Genomic DNA, 22,814 nt, shown 5'->3' with positions numbered 1-22,814 from the left:
CGACCTAGAACCTATCCCCTGATTGAAGAAGAAGCAGAAGAAGAACTCAACGCAAGCAAGCATCCCTCTCGCGTCATGATCATCGCATAAACCTGTACCTGCAACTGTTGTTGTAGTAATCTGTGAGCCACGAGGACTCAGCAATCCCATTACCATGGGTATCAAGACTAGCAAAGCTTAAAGGGAAAGGAAGGGGTAAAGTGGTGAGGCTGCAGCAGCGACTAAGCATATATGGTGGCTAACATACGCAAATAAGAGCGAGAAGAGAGCAAACGGAACGGTCGTCAACTAGCAATGATCAAGAAGTGATCCTGAACTCCTACTTACGTCAAACATAACCCAGAAACCGTGTTCACTTCCCGGACTCCGCCGAAAAGAGACCATCACGGCTATACACACGGTTGATGCGTTTTAATTCGGATCTAGTGTCAAGTTATCTACAACCAGACATTAACAAATTCCCATCTGCCAATAACCATATGCACGGCTTTCGAAAGATTATACCCTGCAGGGGTGTCCCAACTTAGCCCATGACAAGCTCTCGCGATCAACGAAGGAATAGACCTTCTCCCAGGAAGACCCGATCAGACTCGGAATCCCGGTTTACAAGACATTTCGACAATGCTAAAACAAGACCAGCAAAGCCTCCTGCTGTGCCGACAGATCCCGATAGGAGCTGCACATATCTCGTTCTCAGGGCACACCGGATGAGCCAGACATCGGGTTGGCATAGACCCTGGTTGCCCAGGGGGCGCCGGACATCGCTCAATTTGGACCAACACTTAGACAAGCACTGGCCCGGGGGGGAGGGTAAAATAAAGATGACCCTCGGGATGCGCGACTCCCAAGGGAAAAAGGGCTAGGTGAGGCAAATGGTAAAACCAATGTTGGGCCTTGCTGGAGGAGTTTTATTCAAAGCGAACTGTCAAGGGGGTCCCATAAATCACCCGACCGCGTAAGGAACGCAAAATCCGGGAACATAACACCGGTATGACGGAAACTAGGGCGGCAAGAGTGGAACAAAACACTAGGTAAAAGGCCAAGTCTTCCACCCTTTACCAAGTATATAGATGCATTAATAATATAAGAGATATTGTGATATCCCAACCAAAATCATGTCCACCATGGAGAAATCTTCAACTTCACCTGCAACTAGCAACGCTATAAGAGGGGCTGAGCAAAGCGGTAACATAGCCAAGCAACGGTTTGCATAGGAAAGGTGTCAAAGGTTAGAGGTTCATGGCAATTTGGGATGGCTTGATAAACAGGTAGTAGGTAGCGCAACAAAGCGATAGAACGAAGCAACTAGCATAGCAATGATAGTAGTGAGATCTAGGGCAGCGTTCATCTTGCCTGAAATCCCGCACGGAAGAAGAACGAGTCCATGAAGAAGACAAGCGGACGTAGTCGAACGAATCCTCACGAACGCAACATTACCGGAACTAAGAAGCAACACCGGAAAGAAACAAACAACATGGTAAACAACCATCACATAGACATGGCACGATGCACAACCAAGTATGATGCATGTCCGGTTTAATAAGGCATGGCATGGCAAAGTGCAACAAATATCACTACAAATTAAGTGGAGCTCAATATGCAACGAGTTGCATATTGACGAAACACCACATGCAATTATTTAGTTTGATCTCAGTTATGTACCCAGCAATATTAAATGTTATTAAACATGTCAAGAGGTGAAACATAATGAAACTACCTATCTAGGCAAGTTTAATTGAGGCCGGAAACCACAAACAACAATTCCAGAAAATCCCCATATGCAAATTATGGATTCGGTACTGTTCTGCCCTAAACACAATTTTAATGTTGTTAAACAGCAAAATAAAGTGCACCATGTTAAACTAGGCATTTTTCCACCCCATTTACATATAAAGTTTATTAAATTCGGAGCTACGGTTATTTAGTTATGAAATAAAGCATTTTAACATGGCATTATGCAAAATAAACACAAACAGCATGTTAAACATTTTTAACATAGATGAAAGTGGCATATTATTAATCTACACAATTTTCTGAGCATTTTACATATATAAAACATTTTAATCCGATGCACGGTTATGACGTTATTAATGCATGAAATCTACGGGGTTTTCTGTAAAACTGATAATCACTGGAATAATAGACAAATCGCAGCGCAGGGAAAAAAACACCACGGGCCGAAACTGGCTGGGCCAACAGTGCACGGGGGCGGGGCTGCTCACCAGGCCTCATGGGCCGGTCGGTGGAGAGGCCTGGCAGGCCGGCTGGCTTCGGCTGGGCCTGGGGCGCTGGCTGCGGCTAGGCCTGGGGCGCTGGGCCTAAGGCGCTGCGGAGGAAGGCCCACGCGGAGGGACGCATCGGTCAACGCGGGCGGGCGGCTGCGCTCTGCTCGTCCCGAGCAGAGACATGGCGGCGGCGGTGGCTGGCTCTCCGGCGAGAGGAGTCGGCGATGCAAGGCGAGGCGGGAGGGGCCCCGACCAGATCCGAGCGGATCGGGTCCGGCCGGATCCGTTCCCGGTGGTGGCGAGGCCGGGCGATGACGGGAGCTCCTGCGGCGGTGCTGGCTGACGCGGATCCGAGGCCAACAGGGCGGCACACCTGCGGGAGAGGAGGACCCCGGGTCAGTTCGGGCAAGGGGAAGGAAGGAGAGGCACGCCGGGGTGACCTGACGAAGTTGCTCGCCGGCGACGGCACTCCGGCGAGGTGGGGATGAGGCGGCGATGACGGCGAGCGACGGCTAGGGCAGGGGAGGCGCTCGGGATCGAACCCGATCGAGCAGGGCGCGGGAGCGAGGCCTGCGAGCGCGTGACGACGCAGTTCGGGCCCGGGCGGGCCTACGCCGGGCTGCGCGGGCTGCGCGGGCTGCGCGGGAGGGAGCCGGCTGGGGAGGACAAGTGGAGGCCGTGGGTTGGACAGAAGAGCGTGGCTGGGCGATGTGGCGCGGCCTGATTGGCCGTAGGGCGCTGGCGGCGACGCCAAGTGGCGGCGGGGCTGTGGTCGGGCGCGGATCCCGAGGAGGGTGGCGGCAGGACAAAGGTGGAAGGAGGCTAGGGGGTAGGTTTAGACAGAAATGGAAGGGGAAAGGCTGCTATATATAGCAGGGAGGCCTAGGGATTAGGGTTTGGGGAGTTTAGGGGGGTTTTAGGAGCCCTCCGATCGCGATCGACGATCAGGAACGGAGGGGGGTTTAGGTGGGCTGCAGGTCGGCTGAGAAGAGGGGCTGGGCTGAGAGAAGAGGAGAGAAAGAGAGGCCCGGCGATAGTTTCGGAGACCGAAACGTCCGACGATTAAACCGGCAATGGAGCCGCTATGCATTTAACGGTTGGGCTATCAAATGAACTCCGAATGCGACGAAACTTGGCAGGCGGTCTGTCTACACTATAATAAGACCGCACAACAAGTTGCAACCCATTTCGAGAACATTTTTATGCCACTTATAAAATAATATTTTGGAGGTGCCGCGGGCGCGTGCGAGTGTGTCTGGACTCCGAACGGACAATGGAGAGAATTGGGGAAACCCGAACGGATGCAAGTTTTATGAAAACATATGGATGCGATGCACATGATGCTATGAGATGAGATGCATAACAAGAACAAAATGCAAAACAAACGACAAAAACCAACCACGAAGGAAATTTCATATAGCATCTCCGGAAAAGGCAAGAGTCGGAGTTACGAATATGGAAAGTTGTATCCGGGGCGTTACACACCTCTAGACACACAAGTTGATCTTCGTGATTGTTCCTTAGCCGTGTGCGGTGCCCCCCTCCACCATATTCCACCTCGGTCATATTGTTTTGGTGCTTAGGCGAAGCGCTGCGTTGGTAGAACATCATCATCGTCACCACGCCGTCGTGCTGACGGAACTCATCCCCGACACCCTGCTGGATCGGAGTCCGGGGACGTCATCGAGCTGAACGTGTGCTGAACTCAGAGGTGCCGTACGTTCGGTACTTGGATCGGCCGGATCATGAAGACGTATGACTACATCAACCATGTTGTGATAACGCTTTCGCTTTCGGTCTACGAGGGTACGTGGACTCACTCTCCCCGCTCGTTGCTATGCATCACCATGATCTTGCGTGTGCCTAGGAATTTTTTTGAAATTACTACGTTCCTAGACAGTGATATCAGAGCCAAGTTTATGCGTAGATGTTGTATGCACGAGTAGAACACAAGTGAGTTGTGGGCGATACAAGTCATACTGCTTACCAGCATGTCATACTTTGGTTCAGCGGTATTGTTGGATGAAGCGGCCCGGACCGACATTATGCGTACGCTTACGCGAGACTGGTTCTACCGACGTGCTTTGCACACAGGTGGCTGGCGGGTGTCAGTTTCTCCAACTTTAGTTGAATCGAGTGTGGCTACACCCGGTTCTTGTGAAGGTTATAACAGCACTAACTTGACGAACTATCATTGTGGTTTTGATGCGTAGGTAAGAACGGTTCTTGCTCAGCCCGTAAATCCACGTAAAATTGCAACAACAAAGTAGAGGACGTCTAACTTGTTTTTGCAGGGCATGTTGTGATGTGATATGGTCAAGATGTGATACTATATTTTATTGTATGAGATGATCATGTTTTCTAACCGAAGTTATCGGCAACTGGCAGGAGCCATATGGTTGTCACTTTATTGTATGAAATTCAAACGCCCTGTAATTGCTTTACTTTATCACTAAGTGGCAGCGATAGTCGTAGAAGCAATAGATGGCGTAAACGACAACGATGCTACGATGGAGATCAAGGTGTCACGCCGTTGACGATGGTGATCACGACGGTGCTTCGAAGATGGAGATCACAAGCACAAGATGATGATGGCCATATCATATCACTTATATTGATTGCATGTGATGTTTATCCTTTATGCATCTTATCTTGCTTTGATTGACGGTAGCATTTTAAGATGATCTCTCACTAAATTATCAAGAAGTGTTCTCCCTGAGTATGCACCATTGCGAAAGTTCTTCATGCTGAGACACCACGTGATGATCGGGTGTGATAGGCTCTATGTTCAAATACAACGGGTGCAAAACAGTTGCACACGCAGAATACTCAGGTTAAACTTGATGAGCCTAGCATATACAGATATGGCCTCGGAACACGGAGACCGAAAGGTCGAACGTGAATCATATAGTAGATATGATCAACATAGTGATGTTCACCATTGAAACTACCCCATCTCACGTGATGATCGGACATGGTTTAGTTGATTTGGATCACGTGATCACTTAGATGACTAGAGAGATGTCTGTCTAAGTGGGAGTTCTTAAGTAATATGATTAATTGAACCTAAATTTATCATGAACTTAGTACCTGATAGTATTTTGCTTGTCTATGTTTGTTGTAGATAGATGGCTCGTGCTGTTGTTCCGTTGAATTTTAATGCGTTCCTTGAGAAAGCTAAGTTGAAAGATGATGGTAGCAATTACACGGACTAGGTCTGTAACCTGAGGATTATCCTCATTACTGCACAGAAGAATTACGTCCTGGAAGCACCGCTGGGTGCCAGGCCTGTTGCAGATGAAACTGACGACGTTAAGAACGTCTGGCAGAGCAAAGCTAATGACTACTCGATAGTTCAGTGTGCCATGCTTTACGGCTTGGAACCGGGTCTTCAACGACGTTTTGAACGTCATGGAGCATATGAGATGTTCCAGGAGTTGAAGTTAATATTTCAAGCAAATGCCCGGATTGAGAGATATGAAGTCTCCAATAAGTTCTATAGCTGTAATATGGAGGAGAATAGTTCCGTCAGTGAACACATACTCAAAATGTCTGGGTATAATAATCACTTGATTCAACTGGGAGTTAATCTTCCTGATGATAGTGTCATTGATAGAATTCTTCAATCACTGCCACCAAGCTACAAGATCTTCGTGATGAACTATAATATGCAAGGGATGGACAAGACTATTCCCGAGCTCTTCGCAATGCTAAAGGCTGCGGAGGTAGAAATCAAGAAGGAGCATCAAGTGTTTATGGTCAATAAGACCACCAGTTTCAAGAAAAAGGGCAAAGGGAAGAAGAAGGGGAACTTCAAGAAGAACATCAAACAAGTTGTTGCTCAAGAGAAGAAACCCAAGTCTGGACCTAAGCCTGAGACTGAGTGCTTCTACTGCAAGCAAACTGGACACTGGAAGCGGAACTGCCCCAAGTATTTGGCGGATAAGAAGGATGGCAAAGTGAACAAAGGTATATGTGATATACATGTTATTGATGTGTACCTTACTAATGCTCGAAGTAGCACCTGGGTATTTGATACTGGTTCTGTTGCTAATATTTGCAACTCGAAATAGGGACTACGGATTAAGCGAAGATTGGCTAAGTACGAGGTGATGATGCGCGTGGGAAATGGTTCCAAAGTCGATGTGATCGCGGTCGGCACGCTACCTCTACATCTACCATCGGGATTAGTTTTAGACCTAAATAATTGTTATTTGGTGCCAGTGTTGAGCATGAACATTATATCTGGATCTTGTTTGATGCGAGACGGTTATTCATTTAAATCGGAGAATAGTGGTTGTTCTATTTATATGAGTAATATCTTTTATGGTCATTGAGGGAGTCCTGGATTAGGGGGTGTCCGGATAACCGAACTATCACCGTTGGCCGGACTCCCGGACTATGAAGATACAAGATTGAAGACTTCGTCCCGTGTCCGGATGGGACTTTCCTTGGCGTGGAAGGCAAGCTTGGCGATACGGATATGTAGATCTCCTACCATTGTAACCGACTCTGGGTAACCCTAACCCTCTCCGGTGTCTATATAAACCGGAGGGTTTTAGTCCGTAGGACGAACAACAATCTTACCATAGGCTAGCTTCTAGGGTTTAGCCTCTCTGATCTCATGGTAGATCTGCTCTTGTACTACCCATATCATCAATGTTAATCAAGCAGGAGTAGGGTTTTACCTCCATCGAGAGGGCCCGAACCTGGGTAAAAACATCGTGTCCCTTGTCTCCTGTTACCATCCGCCTAGACGCACAGTTCAGGACCCCCTACCCGAGATCCGCCGGTTTTGACACCGACATTGGTGCTTTCATTGAGAGTTCCTCTGTGTCGTCACCTTTAGGCCCGATGGGTCTTTCGATCATCAACAACGATGCGGTCCAGGGTGAGACTTTTTTCCCCGGACGGATCTTTGTATTCGGCGGCTTTGCACCGCGGGCCAATTCACTTGGCCATCTAGAGTAGATTGAAAGCTAAGCCCCTGGCCATTAGGTCAGACTTGGGAGTTTTAACTACACGGCTGACATCCGCGGAGACTTGATCTTCGACGGATTCGAGCCACAGCCAAGCGCGCCGCACTGTCTCGATGGGTATGATCTAGCTCTGCCGCCGAACAGTGCCCTGGAAGCCGCACCAGCGTCCGCTCCGACCCTTAGCTCGGAGCCGACTTCGCCGATCGAGGACGAGTGGTTGGACACCGCCTCGGGGGCTACGATCTCTACGGCGATTGAGCCGAACACCATCCCTGTCCTTTGCAAAGCCCGTGACTCCGAGGTGCCGGACTCCTCTCCGGACTCCGAACCTCCCGCGCCCCTGCCAATCAAATCCGATTGGGCGCCGGTTATGGAGTTCACTGCCGCGGACATCTTTCAGCACTTGCCCTTTGGCGACATCCTGAATTCACTAAAGTCTCCCTCTTTATTAGGAGAGCCCTGGCCGGACTATGGTCAGGAAGCTTGGGATGCGGACGACGAAGAAATTCAACGCCCACCCACCACCCACTTTGTAGCCACTGTCGATTATTTAACCGACATGCTCGACTTCGACTCCGAAGACATCGACGGTATGGACGACGATGCAGGAGACAACCAAGAACCAGCGCCTACAGGGCACTGGAAGGCCACCTCGTCATACGACATATACATGGTGGACATCCCAAAAGCTGGAATGGCATTGGAACAACGGAGGATGACCTCCCCAAGAAACAGCCCAAGCGTCAGCGTTAGCGGTGCCGCTCTAAATCCCGCCCTAGCAAAAATGGTGATTCCGGCACGGGAGATAATAACACCCCGGACAGTGCCGAAGACAACCCCCTCCAGCAGGATTCATCACAGGAGGAGGGAGAAGCCAGCCCTCATGATAGAGCGGCAGACAGAGAGGTAGAGGACGATAATTATATGCCTCCCTCCGAAGATGAAGCAAGCCTCGACGACGACGAATTTGTCGTGCCCGAGGATCCCGTCGAACAAGAGCGTTTCAAGCGCAGGCTTATGGCCATGGCAAGCAGCCTCAAGAAAAAGCAGCAGCAGCTTAGAGCTGACCAAGACTTGCTAGCTGACAGATGGACCGAAGTCCTTGCAGCCGAAGAGTACAAACTCGATCGCCCCTCCAAGAGCTACCCAAAACGCAGGCTGCTACCCCAATTAGAGGAGGAAGCACCCAAACCTACATCACCAGCGCATGACACGGCCGACCGGCCACCTCGTGGCCGCGACAGAGAGGCCTCTAGGCCCTCCACTAAAGCCGCACCCCGGCGTCGCTCGAAAAGTACAAAGCCACGGGGAAATGCACCAGACTTGCGAGACATATTGGAGGACAAGGCAAGCCAAATAAGATCGATCTACGGATCGCGTGGGCGCCCCACGACACGTGATGACAACCGTCACGCCGGATACAGCAATTCCGGCCGGGCCGAACACAGTAGACAAAGCTCATTTGAGCTGCGTCGTGATATAGCCCAATACAGAGGCGCCGCACACCCACTATGCTTCACAGACGAAGTAATGGATCATCAAATCCCCGAGGGTTTCAAACCCGTAAACATTGAATCATACGACGGCACAACAGATCCTGCGGTTTGGATCGAGGACTATCTCCTTCACATCCACATGGCCCGCGGTGATGATCTACACGCCATCAAATACCTCCCACTCAAGCTTAAAGGACCAGCTCGGCATTGGCTCAACAGCTTGCCAGCAGAATCAATTGGTTGTTGGGAAGACCTGGAAGCCGCATTCCTTGATAACTTCCAGGGCACATATGTGCGACCACCAGACGCCGATGACCTAAGCCACATAATTCAGCAGCCAGATGAATCGGCCAGACAATTCTGGACACGGTTCTTAACCAAGAAAAATCAAATCGTTGACTGTCCGGATGCAGAGGCCCTTGCAGCCTTCAAACATAACATCCGCGACGAGTGGCTTGCCCGGCACCTAGGACAGGAAAAGCCGAAATCCATGGCAGCCCTCACATCACTCATGACCCGCTTCTGCGCGGGAGAGGACAGCTGGCTAGCTCGCAGAAAGAACCTGACCAAAAACCCTGGTAGTTCGGATACCAAGGACAGCAATGGCAGGTCGCGTCGCAACAAGCACAAGCGCCGCATTAACGGCGATAATGCTGAAGATACGGCAGTCAATGCCGGATTCAGAGGCTCTAAACCCGGTCAGCGGAAAAAGCCGTTCAAAGGAAATACTCAGGGCCCGTCCAATTTGGACCGAATACTCGATCGCTCGTGCCAGATACATGGCACCCCCGAAAAACCAGCCAACCACACCAACAGGGATTGTTGGGTGTTCAAGCAGGCAGGCAAGTTAAATGCCGAAAACAACAACAAGGGGCTGCATGGCGATGACGAGGAGGAGCCCCGGCCGCCGAACAATAGAGGACAGAAGGGCTTTCCCCCACAAGTGCGGACGGTGAACATGATATACGCAACCCACATACCCAAAAGTGAGCGGAAGCGTGCACTAAGGGACGTATACGCGATGGAGCCAGTCGCCCCAAAGTTCAACCCGTGGTCCTCCTGCCCGATCACTTTTGATCGAAGGGACCACCCCACTAGCACCCGCCACGGCGGATTCGCCGCATTGGTTCTTGACCCAATCATTGACGGATTTCACCTCACTAGAGTCCTGATGGACGGCGGCAGCAGCCTGAACCTGCTTTACCAGGATACAGTGCGCAAAATGGGCATAGACCCCTCAAGGATTAAACCCACAAAAACGACCTTTAAAGGCGTCATACCAGGTGTAGAGGCCAACTGTACAGGCTCAGTTACACTCGAAGTGGTCTTCGGATCCCCGGATAACTTCTGAAGCGAGGAATTAATCTTCGACATAGTCCCGTTCCGCAGCGGCTATCACGCACTGCTCGGACGAACCGCATTTGCAAAGTTCAATGCGGTGCCGCACTACGCATACCTCAAGCTCAAGATGCCAGGCCCTCGAGGAGTAATCACGGTCAATGGAAACACCGAACGCTCTCTCCGAACGGAGGAGCATACGGCGGCCCTCGCGGCGGAAGTACAAAGCAGCCTCTTAAGGCAATTCTCGAGTCCGACTACTAAACGTCCGGACACCGTCAAGCGCGCCCGGAGTAACCTACAACAAGACCGCCTGGCACGTTCCGAGCACGCGTAGCAATGCGGCCCCAACCCCAGCCCTCGCGAAATCGCGAAACCAGTACCACGCGTACATAACTACGCTCTGGAGATACCATGGGCATAGGGGGAGGGGCACGACCACGGCATGCCCAGAGTGCGGCTCAACCGCACCAGGGGCTCCCAATTGTGTCATTCTTTTTTTTCTTATTCTCAGGACTCCGTTTTCCAGAAGCCCTGTCCGGCAGTAGAATCGCCGAACTCACGATGCAACAGCCAGGGAAGCAGAAAAGCTACGTCGAGTGTCCAGGTGGTCTCTATTACGAGCAGTATACCTGTTTTACATACCATCCCGCAGCCTACCCCTGGAGGGGGACATGTTAAATAGTCCCATCCCTTGCTTATCGCACTATTTGTATCGTTCTGCTTTCATTGCAGTATCTTTTGAATAAACAATACATAGCTTCTGCTTATTATTGCATTCCTTTTTTTCCATAAAATGTTCATCTATGACATGTTGCACCCGTACAACTTGGTACGGTCAATACACCAGGGGCTTAAGTACCCCAAAACATGGTGTGATAAGTCCGAACACTTTCACAAGTGCGGCACCCCGAACTTATAGCATTATATGCATCGGCTCCGAATCATGTCTTGGGTCAATAGTTGGGTTTGCCCGGCTCCCATGTTTTGGTACCTTACGTTCCGTTATATCGGCTAAGGTAGCGCTGGGAGAACCACTGCGATTGTGCCCCGGTTGAGCTGGGTTGAGCACCTCAGTGGAGAAAGCTAAAACTGACCGTCATGATAGGGCGAGAGCCGGTCGCTGTTCGAGAGGTTTTTCGGGTCCCTAAAGACTCATGCCGCTTAGAGCGAGGAGTCGGCATTGTCCGGCCAAGGCGTGGATAGCGCCCCGAACTCGGTCTTCCGAATACCAGGGGCTTCGCCGAAATTTAAAATTATAGAATTCTATGGCTAAGTGAGAGTGTTCAAGCATTATAGTCCGGTTGCCTCGTTCGTCGTGTTGAACGCCTCCCTCGAAGGACCCAAGAATGGGAACAAGAGCGCTCAAGTTTATCCCGAACACCCCAGCACTCGTGGCATGGGGGCTGAAGCCAACGACTCGCCATCTCTCAAATTTGATAAACGGCCGCACAGAAGGTAATATTTTAAATTAACAAGCGTTGCTTAGCGCATATGAACAAAGTTTTCAGCGTACAGGATAACAAATGCGAGTCTACTCAAAAATTACATCTTTGGAGCATTCACCCGCTATAAGGCGGGCACCCTTCAGGACGCCCTCATAGTACATCTCGGGCTTGCGATACTCCTTGCCCGGCGGTGGCGCGTCCGTCACAAGCTTCTTTGCGTCCATCTTGCCCCAGTGCACTTTAGCATGGGCAAGGGCCCGACGGGCACCTTCAATGCAGACGGAACGCTTGATGACTTCAATCCATGGACAGGCTTCCACCAGCCGCCGCACCAGACCGAAGTAGCTCCCAGGCATGGCTTCTTTAGGCCACAGCCGAACTATGAGGCCCTTCATGGCCTGTTCGGCCACCTTGTGGAGCTCGACCAGCTGCTTCAGCTGGTCGCTCAGGGGCACCGAATGTCCGGCCTCAGCATATTGAGACCAGAACAACTTTTCTGTCGAGCTCCCCTCCTCAGCTCGGTAGAATACGGCAGCATCGGACACACTACGGGGCAGATCTGCGAACGCTCCTGGAGAGCTCCGAATTCGAGTAAGTAACAGATAATTCACTTTTACATGCTTGCTTTGCATGAAGAATGCCTTACCCGCCGCTATCTTTTTCATCGCCTCAATCTCTTGGAGGGCCTTCTGGGCTCCGGCCTTAGCGGCTTTGGCACTCTCAAGAGCCAAGGAAAGCTCAGACTCTCGAGTCTTCGAGTCACGCTCCAAACTCTCGTGTTTTTCCACGAGAGCCTGGAGCTCTTGCCGCACCTCCGCCACCCGCGCCTCCTGCTTCTCTCACTCGGTGCGCTCCGCGGCCGCACTGTTTTCGGCCTTGGACACCGCTTCCTTCAGGGTCGCCACCTCGTTCGTGGCCCCTGCAATACTCACGTTATTCCTGTCATTTTTGCAACCAAATCCTTTCTATAAGGTATTACTTTAATAAGGTATTACTTACCTTGCTTGTCCTCGAGATGCTTCTTGGCAAGGCCGAGCTCGTTCTCGGACCGCTCGAGGCTCTCCTTCAATGCATTGACCTCCGCAGTCAGTGCGGCAGAGGTCAGCAGCGCAGCCTGCATTCACATATTGACATATTTATGTTAGACTCCTGCGTATATCTTTTTAGATCCTCAGCTCGGCTTTTCTTTCCGAACACCGAACTAAGCATCAGGGGCTACTGTCTATGCGGTAATATTCTTAAATATCTTAAAAACTTACCTCAAAGCCTGTTAGAAGGCTGGTACAGGCTTCAGTCAGCCCGCTCTTGGCGGACTAAACTTTCTGGATCACCGCACTCATGATAGTGCGGTGCTCCTCGTCGATGGAGGCGCCGTTAAGCGCCTCCAGCAAGCTGTTCGGTACCTCCGGTTGGACGGAGGCCACCGACGTTGCAGTCTTGCCCTTCTTACGAAGGGGCCGCCTGCCGGACTTCGGAACCACTGTAGGTTCCGGTACGGAGTCCGGCACAGGGCCGAACTTAGAGTCCTCTGGGGTTTTGCCCCCTTTCCGCCCGGAGTCCGGGAGGTCACCTTGCGGCGCCTCCAGGACCACCTCCTCCTGGTCGGGCCCCTTTTGGGACTCCACCGCGACGTCGTCTGCGTCATGAGGGGAGGAGGCGGTCGGAAGTGAAGTGATATTCACATCTGACGAATCCAGGGAGCCGCTCGACGAAGTGGGGAGCTCGTCCTTGGGTGGGCTACATGGTTGTATTCGGCGTTAGAAGACACTATGCGACAAATGAAAAATCATGAGTTATTCTGGAATCTGGACACTTACTATCTCGCCAGGGGCTTGGCCCTCGAGGGCCACTCCTCTTCGCCATCGTCGGCGTTGGTGGAAAAGTCCGGAGGAAGGGTCCTTCCTTTCTTGGACCCTCCGCCCCCCCCCCAGCTGGGGCGACCTTCCTTTTCTTCTCTCCCCCCACTGGGGAGAGGCCTCTTTTTCCTCCTCCTCGTCTTCACGGGAGGAGTCCACCTCGGAATCGTCGGATGATGAGTCCGACAACACCTGGCGCCGGGCACTCCTTCGAGTTCTCGTGGCCTTCTTCTTGGCCTTCTTCTCCGGCACCACGTGAGGTGCCGGAACTAGCAGCCCCGTCAAGCGGGCGTCCGCTGGGTCTTCTGGCAAAGGAGCCGGACAGTTAACCTGCCCGGACGTCTTTAGCCAGTCCTGTCAAAGGTAAGTGAGTTTAGATCCCACATAGAGTCAGACTATGAAAAACAAGAGTCCCGTAAAGGGTGGAATAGCTTACCTCGCTGGCCTGACGCCGCGAGCTGAATCTGCGATCTTCGGTAGCGGATGCGGGGGCGTCGGCACCGTTAAACAGCACCTTCCCGGCATCTTCGTACGTAGTGTCGAAGAGCTTGCGCAAGGTTTGGTGTTGTGCGGGATCAAACTCCCACAATTTGAAGGCCCGTTGTTGGCATGGGAGGATCCGGCGGATAAGCATGACCTGGACTACGTTGAAAAGCTTGAGATTCTTGTTCACCAGATTTTGGACACAGGTTTGAAGTCCGGTCAGCTCTTCCGAATCTTCCCACGTTAGGCCCATCTCTTTCCAGGAGGTGAGCCGTGTGGGGAAACCAGATCAGAATTCGGGGGCCGCTACCCATTTGGAGTCACGCGGCTCGGTGATGTAGAACCACCCCGATTGCCACCCCTTTATTGTCTCCACGAAGGAGCCCTCGAGCCATAGGACGTTGGCCATCTGGCCAACCATGGCGCCTTCGCACTCCGCTTGGCGGCCGCCCACTACCTTCGGCTTGACATTAAAAGTCTTCAGCCATAAGCCGAAGTGGGGCTGGATGCAGAGGAAGGCCTCGCACACAACGATGAACGCCGAGATGTTGAGGATGAAGTTCGGGGCCAGATCGTGGAAATCTAGGACATAGTAGAACATGAGCCCCCGGACAAATGGGTGAAGTGGAAAACCTAGTCCACGGAGGAAGTGGGTGAGGAACACCACCCTCTCATGGGGCCTGGGGGTGGGGAGGAGTTGCCCCTTGTCGGGGAGCCGATGCACGATGTCGCTGGACAAGTATCCGGCCTTCCGCAGCTTTTTGACTTGTTCCTCCGTTACGGAGGAGACCATCCACTTGTCTCCCACTCCAGACATGGCTGGAGAAGGTTGAGGAGGGATGTGCGGACTTGGGCGCTGGAGCTCGAGTGCGCGGAAATGGATGAGCAAAGGAGGAAGAAGGCGTAGGTGAAAAGGTGGATCCTTATCCCCTTATATGGACGGACGAAGCTATGCGTCCCCCACCAGCCTGGTAAAACTCGCTTATCTCCCAAGCACCGTAATCAATGGCGCGGTTGGATTACCCATGCCCGTATTGATGAGAGTCCCAGAATAAGGGGGCATGATCTCCGCTTTGATAAGACGTGCCAAGGAAACCGCCTCGCTAAACACATTGAGGTGGGACAGTAAAAACGATTCCAATAAAGGCTTGGCCGTGGTGTGACATCACGCCGCAGAATACGTCAGCAGATTGAATTTGTGTAAAGATTATTCTCTCTACGGTGGTATGTGGAACTTATTTCGCAGAGCCGGACACTATCCTTGTGTTCAAAATCTTCTATGAAGTATTCGGAGGAGGAACCCGCCTTGCAATGCCGAAGACAATATGTGCGCCGGACTCGTCGTCATTGAAGCCTGGTTCAGGGGCTACTGAGGGAGTCCTGGATTAGGGGGTGTCCGGATAGCCGAACTATCACCGTTGGTCGGACTCCTGGACTATGAAGATACAAGATTGAAGACTTCGTCCCGTGTCCGGATGGGACTTTCCTTGGCGTGGAAGGCAAGCTTGGCGATACGGATATGTAGATCTCCTACCATTGTAACCGACTCTGTGTAACCCTAACCCTCTCCGGTGTCTATATAAACCGGAGGGTTTTAGTCTGTAGGACGAACAACAATCATACCATAGGCTAGCTTCTAGGGTTTAGCCTCTCTGATCTCGTGGTAGATCTACTCTTGTACTACCCATATCATCAATATTGATCAAGCAGGAGTAGGGTTTTACCTCCATCGAGAGGGCCCGAACCTGGGTAAAAACATCGTGTCCCTTGTCTCCTGTTACCATCCGCCTAGACGCACAGTTCGGGACCCCCTACCCGAGATCCGCCGGTTTTGACATGGACAATCATGCACCCTTGAAGAGTGGTCTATCTTTATTGAATCTCGAAAGTAGTGATACACATATTCATAATGTTAAAGCCAAAAGATGCAGAGTTGATAATGATAGTGCAAATTATTTGTGGCACTGCCGTTTAGGTCATATCGGTGTAAAACGCATGAAAAACTCCATACTGGTGGACTTTTGGAATCACTTGATTATGAATCACTTGGTACTTGCGAACCGTGCGTCATAGGCAAGATGACTAAAACGCCGTTCTCCGGAACTATGGAGTGAGCAACTGATTTATTGGAAATCATACATACTGATGTATGTGGTCCAATGAATATTGAAGCTCGCGGCGGGTATCGTTATTTTCTCACCTTCAGAGATGATTTGAGCAGATATGGGTATATCTACTTGATGAAACACAAGTCTAAAACATTTGAAAAGTTCAAAGAATTTCAGAGTGAAGTGGAAAATCATCGTAGCAAGAAAATAAATTTTCTATGATCTGATCGTGGAGGAGAATATTTGAGTTACGAGTTTGGTCTACATTTGAAAAAATGCGGAATAGTTTCGCAACTCACGCCACCCGGAACACCACAACGAAATGGTGTGTCTGAACGTCGTAATCGTACTTTATTAGATATGGTGCGATCTATGATGTCTCTTACTGATTTACCGCTATCATTTTGGGGTTATGCTTTAGAGATGTCCGCATTCATGTTAAATAGGGCACCATCAAAATCCGTTGAGACGACGCCTTATGAACTGTGGTTTGGCAAGAAACCAAAGTTGTCGTTTCTTAAAGTTTGGGGCTGCGATGCTTATGTGAAGAAACACCAGATAAGCTCGAGCCCAAATCGGAGAAATGTGTCTTCATAGGATACCCAAAAGAGACTCTTGGGTACACCTTCTATCACAGATCTGAAGGCAAGATTTTCGTTGCTAAATTTGGATCCTTTCTAGAGAAGGAGTTTCTCTCGAAAGAAGTGAGTGGGAGGAAAGTAGAACTTGATGAGGTAACTGTACCTGCTCCCTTGTTGGAAAGTAGTTCATCACAAGAACCGGTTCCTGTGACAACTACACCAATCAGTGAGGAAGCTAATGATATTGATCATGAAACTTCAGATCAAGTTACTACTGAACCTCGTAGGTCTACCAGAGTAAGATCCGCACCAGAGTGGTACGGTAATCCTATTCTGGAAGTCATGTTACTTGACCATGGCGAACCTACGAACTATGAGGAAGCGATGATGAGCTCAGATTCCACAAAATGGCTTGAGGCCATGAAATCTGAGATGGGATCCATGTATGAGAACAAAGTATGGAATTTGGTTGACTTGCCCGATGATCGACAAGCCATCGAGAATAAATGGATCCTCAAGAAGAAGACTGACGCTGATGGTAATATAACTGTCTACAAAGCTCGACCTGTTGCAAAAGGTATTCGACAAGTTCAAGGGGTTGACTACGATGAGATTTTCTCACCCGTAGCGATGCTTAAAGTCTGTCCGAATCATGTTAGCAATTGCCGCATTTTATGATTATGAAATTGGGCAAATGGATGTTAAAACTGCATTCCTGAATGGATTTCTGGAAGAAGAGTTGTATATGATGCAACCAGAAGGATTTGTCGATCCAAAAGGTGCTAACAAAGTGTGCAAGCTCCAGCGATCCATTTATGGACTGGTGCAAGCATCTCGGAGTTGGAATAAACGCTTTGATAGTGTGATCAAAGCATATGGTTTTATACAGACTTTTGGAGAAGCCTGTATTTACAAGAAAGTGAGTGGGAGCTCTGTAGCATTTCTGATATTATGTAGATGACATATTGTTAATTGGAAATGATATAGAATTTCTGGATAGCATAAAGGGATACTTGAATAAAAGTTTTTCAATGAAAGACCTCGGTGAAGCTGCATACATATTGGGCATCAAGATCTATAGAGATAGATCAAGACGCTTAATTGGACTTTCACAAAGCACATACCTTGATAAAGTTTTGAAAAAGTTCAAAATGGATCAAGAAAAGAAAGGGTTCTTGCCTGTATTACAAGGTGTGAAGTTGAGTCAGACTCAATGCACGACCACAACAGAAGATAGAGAGAAAATGAAAGATGTTCCCTATGCTTCAGCCATAGGCTCTATCATGTATGCAATGCTGTGTACCAGACCTGACGTATGCTTAGCAATAAGCTTGGCAGGTAGGTACCAAAGTAATCCAGGAGTGGATCACCGGACAGCGGTCAAGAACATCCTGAAATACCTGAAAAGGACTAAGGATATGTTTCTCGTTTATGGAGGTGACAAAGAGCTAGTCGTAAATGGTTACATCGATGCAAGCTTTGACACTGATCCGGACGATTCTAAATCACAAACCGGATACGTGTTTTTATTAAACGGTGGAGCTGTAAGTTGGTGCAGTTCTAAACAAAGTGTTGTGGTGGGATCTACATGCGAAGCGGAGTACATAGCTGCTTCGGAAGCAGCAAATGATGGAGTCTGGATGAAGGAGTTCATTTCCTATCTAGGTGTCATACCTAGTGCATCGGGACCAATGAAGATCTTCTGTGACAATACTGGTGCAATTGCCTTGGCAAAGGAATCCAGATTTCACAAGAGGACCAAACACATCAAGAGACACTTCAATTCCATCCGGGACCAAGTCCAGGTTGGAGACATAGAGATTTGCAAGATACATACGGATCTGAATGTTGCAGACCCGTTGACTAAGCCTCTTCCACGAGCAAAACATGATCAGCACCAAGACTCCATGGGTGTTAGAATCGTTACTGTGGAATCTAGATTATTGACTCTAGTGCAAGTGGGAGACTGAAGGAAATATGCCCTAGAGGCAATAATAAAGTTATTATTTATTTCCTCATATCATGATAAATGTTTATTATTCATGCTAGAATTGTATTAACCGGAAACATGATACATGTGTGAATACATAAACAAACTTAATGTCACTAGTATGCCTCTACTTGACTAGCTCATTAATCAAAGATGGTTATGTTTCCTAACCATAGACATGTGTTGTCATTTGATTAACGGGATCACATCATTAGGAGAATGATGTGATTGACCTGACCCATTCCGTTAGCTTAGCATTTGATCGTTTAGTATGTTGCTATTGCTTTCTTCATGACTTATACAAAGTTCCTACAACTATGAGATTATGCAACTCCCATTTACGGGAGGAACATTTTGTGTGCTACCAAACGTCACAACGTAACTGGGTGATTATAAAGGAGCTCCACAGGTGTGTCCAATGGTACATGTTGAGTTGGCGTATTTCGAGATTAGGTTTTGCCACTCCGATTGTTGGAGAGGTATCTCTGGGCCCTCTCGGTAATGCACATCACTATAAGCCTTGCAAGCAATGTGGCCAATGAGTTGGTTACGGAATGATGCATTACGTAATGAGTAAAGAGACTTGTCGGTAATGAGATTGAGCTAGGTATTGGATACCGATGATCGAATCTCGGGCAAGTAACATACCGATGACAAAGGGAACAACGTATGTTGTTATGCGTTTTGACCGATAAAGATCTTCGTAGAATATGTAGGATCCAATATGAGCATCCAGGTTCCGCTATTGGTTATTGACCAGAAACAGTTCTAGGTCATGTCTACATAGTTCTCGAACCCGTAGGGTCCGCACGCTTAACGCTATGATGACAGTTTTATTATGAGTTTATAAGTTTTGATGTACCGAAGGTTGTTCGGAGTCCCGGATGTGATCACGGACATGACGAGGAGTCTCGAAATGGCCGAGACATAAAGATTGATATATTGGAAGCCTATATTTGGATATCGGAATCGTTCCGGGTGAAATCGGGATTTTACCGAAGTACTGGGGGGTTACCGGAACCCCCCCGGGGGTTATTGGGCCTACATGGGTCCTAAGGGAGAAGAGGAGGGCTGGCCATGGCAGGCCGCGCGCCCCCTCCCCCTAGTCCGAATAGGATAAGGAAGGGGGTGGGCGGCGCCCCCCTTTCCTCTTTCCCCCTTCCCCCTTCCTTCTCCAACAAGGCAAGAGGGGGGGGGGAGTCCTACTCCCGATGGGAGTAGGACTCCTCCAGGCGCACCCCTAGGGCCGGCCGCACCTCCCCCTCCCTCCTTTATATACGGGGGCAGGGGGGCACCTCTAGACACACAAGTTGATCTTCGTGATCGTTCCTTAGCCGTGTGCGGTGCCCCCCTCCACCATATTCCACCTCGGTCATATTGTTGCGGTGCTTAGGTGAAGCCCTGCGTTGGTAGAACATCATCATCGTCACCACGCCGTCATGCTGACGGAACACATCCCCGACACCCTGCTGGATCGGAGTCCGGGAATCGTCATCGAGCTGAACGTGTGCTGAACTCGGAGGTGCCGTACATTCGGTACTTAGATCGGTCGGATTATGAAGACGTACGACTACATCAACCGCGTTGTTCTAACGCTTCTGCTTTCGGTCTACGAGGGTATGTGGATAACACTCTCCCCTCTCGTTGCTATGCATCACGTTGATCCTTGCGTGTGCGGAGGAAATATTTTGAAATTACTATGTTCCCCAACAGTAGCCTACCCTTCCACCTCGAAGGCCGCCTCACATGCAGCCGCTGATCCTGCGGGAGCAGCGGTGGCATCGGGGGTCGCGAATGCTGCGGGGAACATGACTATCGCAGGCGGCGCCATCGTCATTCTCCCGCGGCCGAGGTGGGAGCAGGAGACGCCGGAGAAACACATCATCAGCAACACCCCGGCGGTCGCGATCTGCAAGGTGCGGGAGGAGAGGGTACTACGTCCCCGCCTCTCCACCTCATCGAAAGGAGCAGCCGTGACGGTGGCGCTCGCTACGGTGCGAATCGCAATCTCCCAGCTGCCCCAACCGCGAGTGCGACTACGGGGAACGTGCCTTCCCCAGGACAATGCAATAGAGACAGAGCGCCAAACTGGGACGTTGATCCCCAGGCGCACCCTTCTCATCGCCACGTGCTACTTCTTGAGCTTGCATTGTTTTTTCCCTTGAAGAGGAAAGGGTGATGCAGTAAATTAGAGATAAGTATTCCCCTCAGTTAGAGAACCAAGATATCAATCCAGTAGGATACAACGCACAAATCACCAAGACCTGCACAAACAATCAAACAACTTGCACCCAACGCGATAAAGGGGTTGTCAATCCCTTCACGGTTACTTGCAAAAGTGAGATCTGATAGAGATAGATGAAACTAAACAAAAGGTAAAGTAAATACTTTTGGTATTTCTGGTTTATAGATCAGAAAGTAAAAGATTGCAAAATATTAGATCGGAAACTTATATGATGGGAAATAGACCCCGGGGGGCATAGGTTTTACTAGTCGCTTCTCTCAAGATAGCAAATAATATGGTGGGTGAACAAATTACTATCGAGCAATTGATAGAAAAGCGTAAAGTTATGATGATATCTAAGGCAATGATTTTGAACTATAGGCATCACGTCCATGTCAAGTAGACTGACTCCTACCTGCATTTACTACTACTACTCCACACATCAACCGACTCCTGCATGCATCTAGAGTATTAAGTTCATGAAGAACAGAGTAACGCATTAAGTAAGATGACATGATGTAGATGAATAAACTCAAGCAATATGACGTAAACCCCATCTTTTTATCCTCGATGGCAACAATACAATATGTGCCTTGCTGCCCCTACTGTCACTGGGAAAGGACATCACAAGATTGAACCCAAAGCTAAGCACTTCTCCCATTGCAAGAAAAACCAATCTAGTTAGCCAAACTAAACCGATAGTTCGAAGAGAATTACAAAGATATCGAATCATGCATATAAGAATTCAGAGAAGATTCAAATAATATTCATAGATAAGCTGATCATAAATCCACAATTCATTGGATCTCGACAAACACATCGCAAAATAAGATTACATCGGATAGATCTCCAAGAATATCGAGGAGAACATGGTATTGAGAAGCAAAGAGAGAGAAGAACCCATCTAGCTACTAGCTATGGACCCATAGATCTTAGGTAAACTACTCACGCTTCATCGGAAGGGCAATAGAGTTGATGTAGAAGCCCTTCGTGATCGAATCCCCCTCTGGCAGGATGCCGGAAAAGGCTCCTAGATGAGATCTCATGGGTACAAAAGGTTGCGGCGGCGGAAAAGTGTTTTCGTGAATGCCTCTTATGGTTTGGGGATATTTGGGAATATATAGGACGAAGAATTAGGTTAGAGGAGTCACGAGGGGCCCACAAGGCAGGGGGCGCGCCCTACCCTCCCCCCCCTGGGCGCACCCTCCCCCGTTGTCAGCGCGTCGCGGCTCTTCCGACTTGATCTCCAAGTCTCCTGGGTGTCTTCTAGTCCAAGAAAAATCATTGCGAAGGTTTCATGACATTTGGACTCCGTTTGGTATTCCTTTTCTGTGAAGCTCAAAAACAAGGAAAAAACAGAAACTGGCGCTGGGCTCTAGGTTAATAGGTAAGTCCCAAAAATAATATAAAATAGCATATTAATGCATATAAGACATCCAAAACAGATAATATAATAGCATGGAACAATCAAAAATTATAGATACGTTGGAGACGTATCAGTCCATAGCTAGTAGCTAGATGGATTTTTATCTCTCTTTGATCTTCAATACAATGTTCTCCTCGATGTTCTTGGTGATCTATTCGATGTAATCTTCTTTTGCGGTGTGTTTGTTGAGATCCGATGAATTGTGGGTTTATGATCAGATTATATATGAATATTATTTGAGTCTTCTTTGAACTATTTTATGCATGATGAAGATAGCTTTGTATTTCTCTCCGGTCTATCGATTTGGTTTGGCCAACTAGATTGGTTTTTCTTGCAATGGGAGAGGTGCTTTGTGATGGGTTCAATCTTGCGCTGTCCTCACCCAGTGATAGTAGGAGTTGATATGTCTCCAACATATCTATAATTTTGATTGTTCCATGATGTTATATTACCATTCTTGAATGTTTTACAATCATTTTATAGCAACTTTATATCATTTTTTGGGACTAACCTATTGACATAGTGCCCAGTGTCAATTGTTGTTTTTTGCTTGTTTTTTATTTCGCAGAATATCAGTACCAAGATTCCAAATGCAACGAAACTTGTTGGAGAATTTTTCTGGACCATAAGACACCTGATGGGTCAAAGAAGTACCAGGGG

The sequence above is a fragment of the Triticum aestivum genome, chromosome 7B (assembly GCF_018294505.1).
Source record: "Triticum aestivum cultivar Chinese Spring chromosome 7B, IWGSC CS RefSeq v2.1, whole genome shotgun sequence".
Lineage (NCBI taxonomy): Eukaryota > Viridiplantae > Streptophyta > Magnoliopsida > Poales > Poaceae > Triticum > Triticum aestivum.
Note: the sequence above shows the minus strand (reverse complement) of the source record.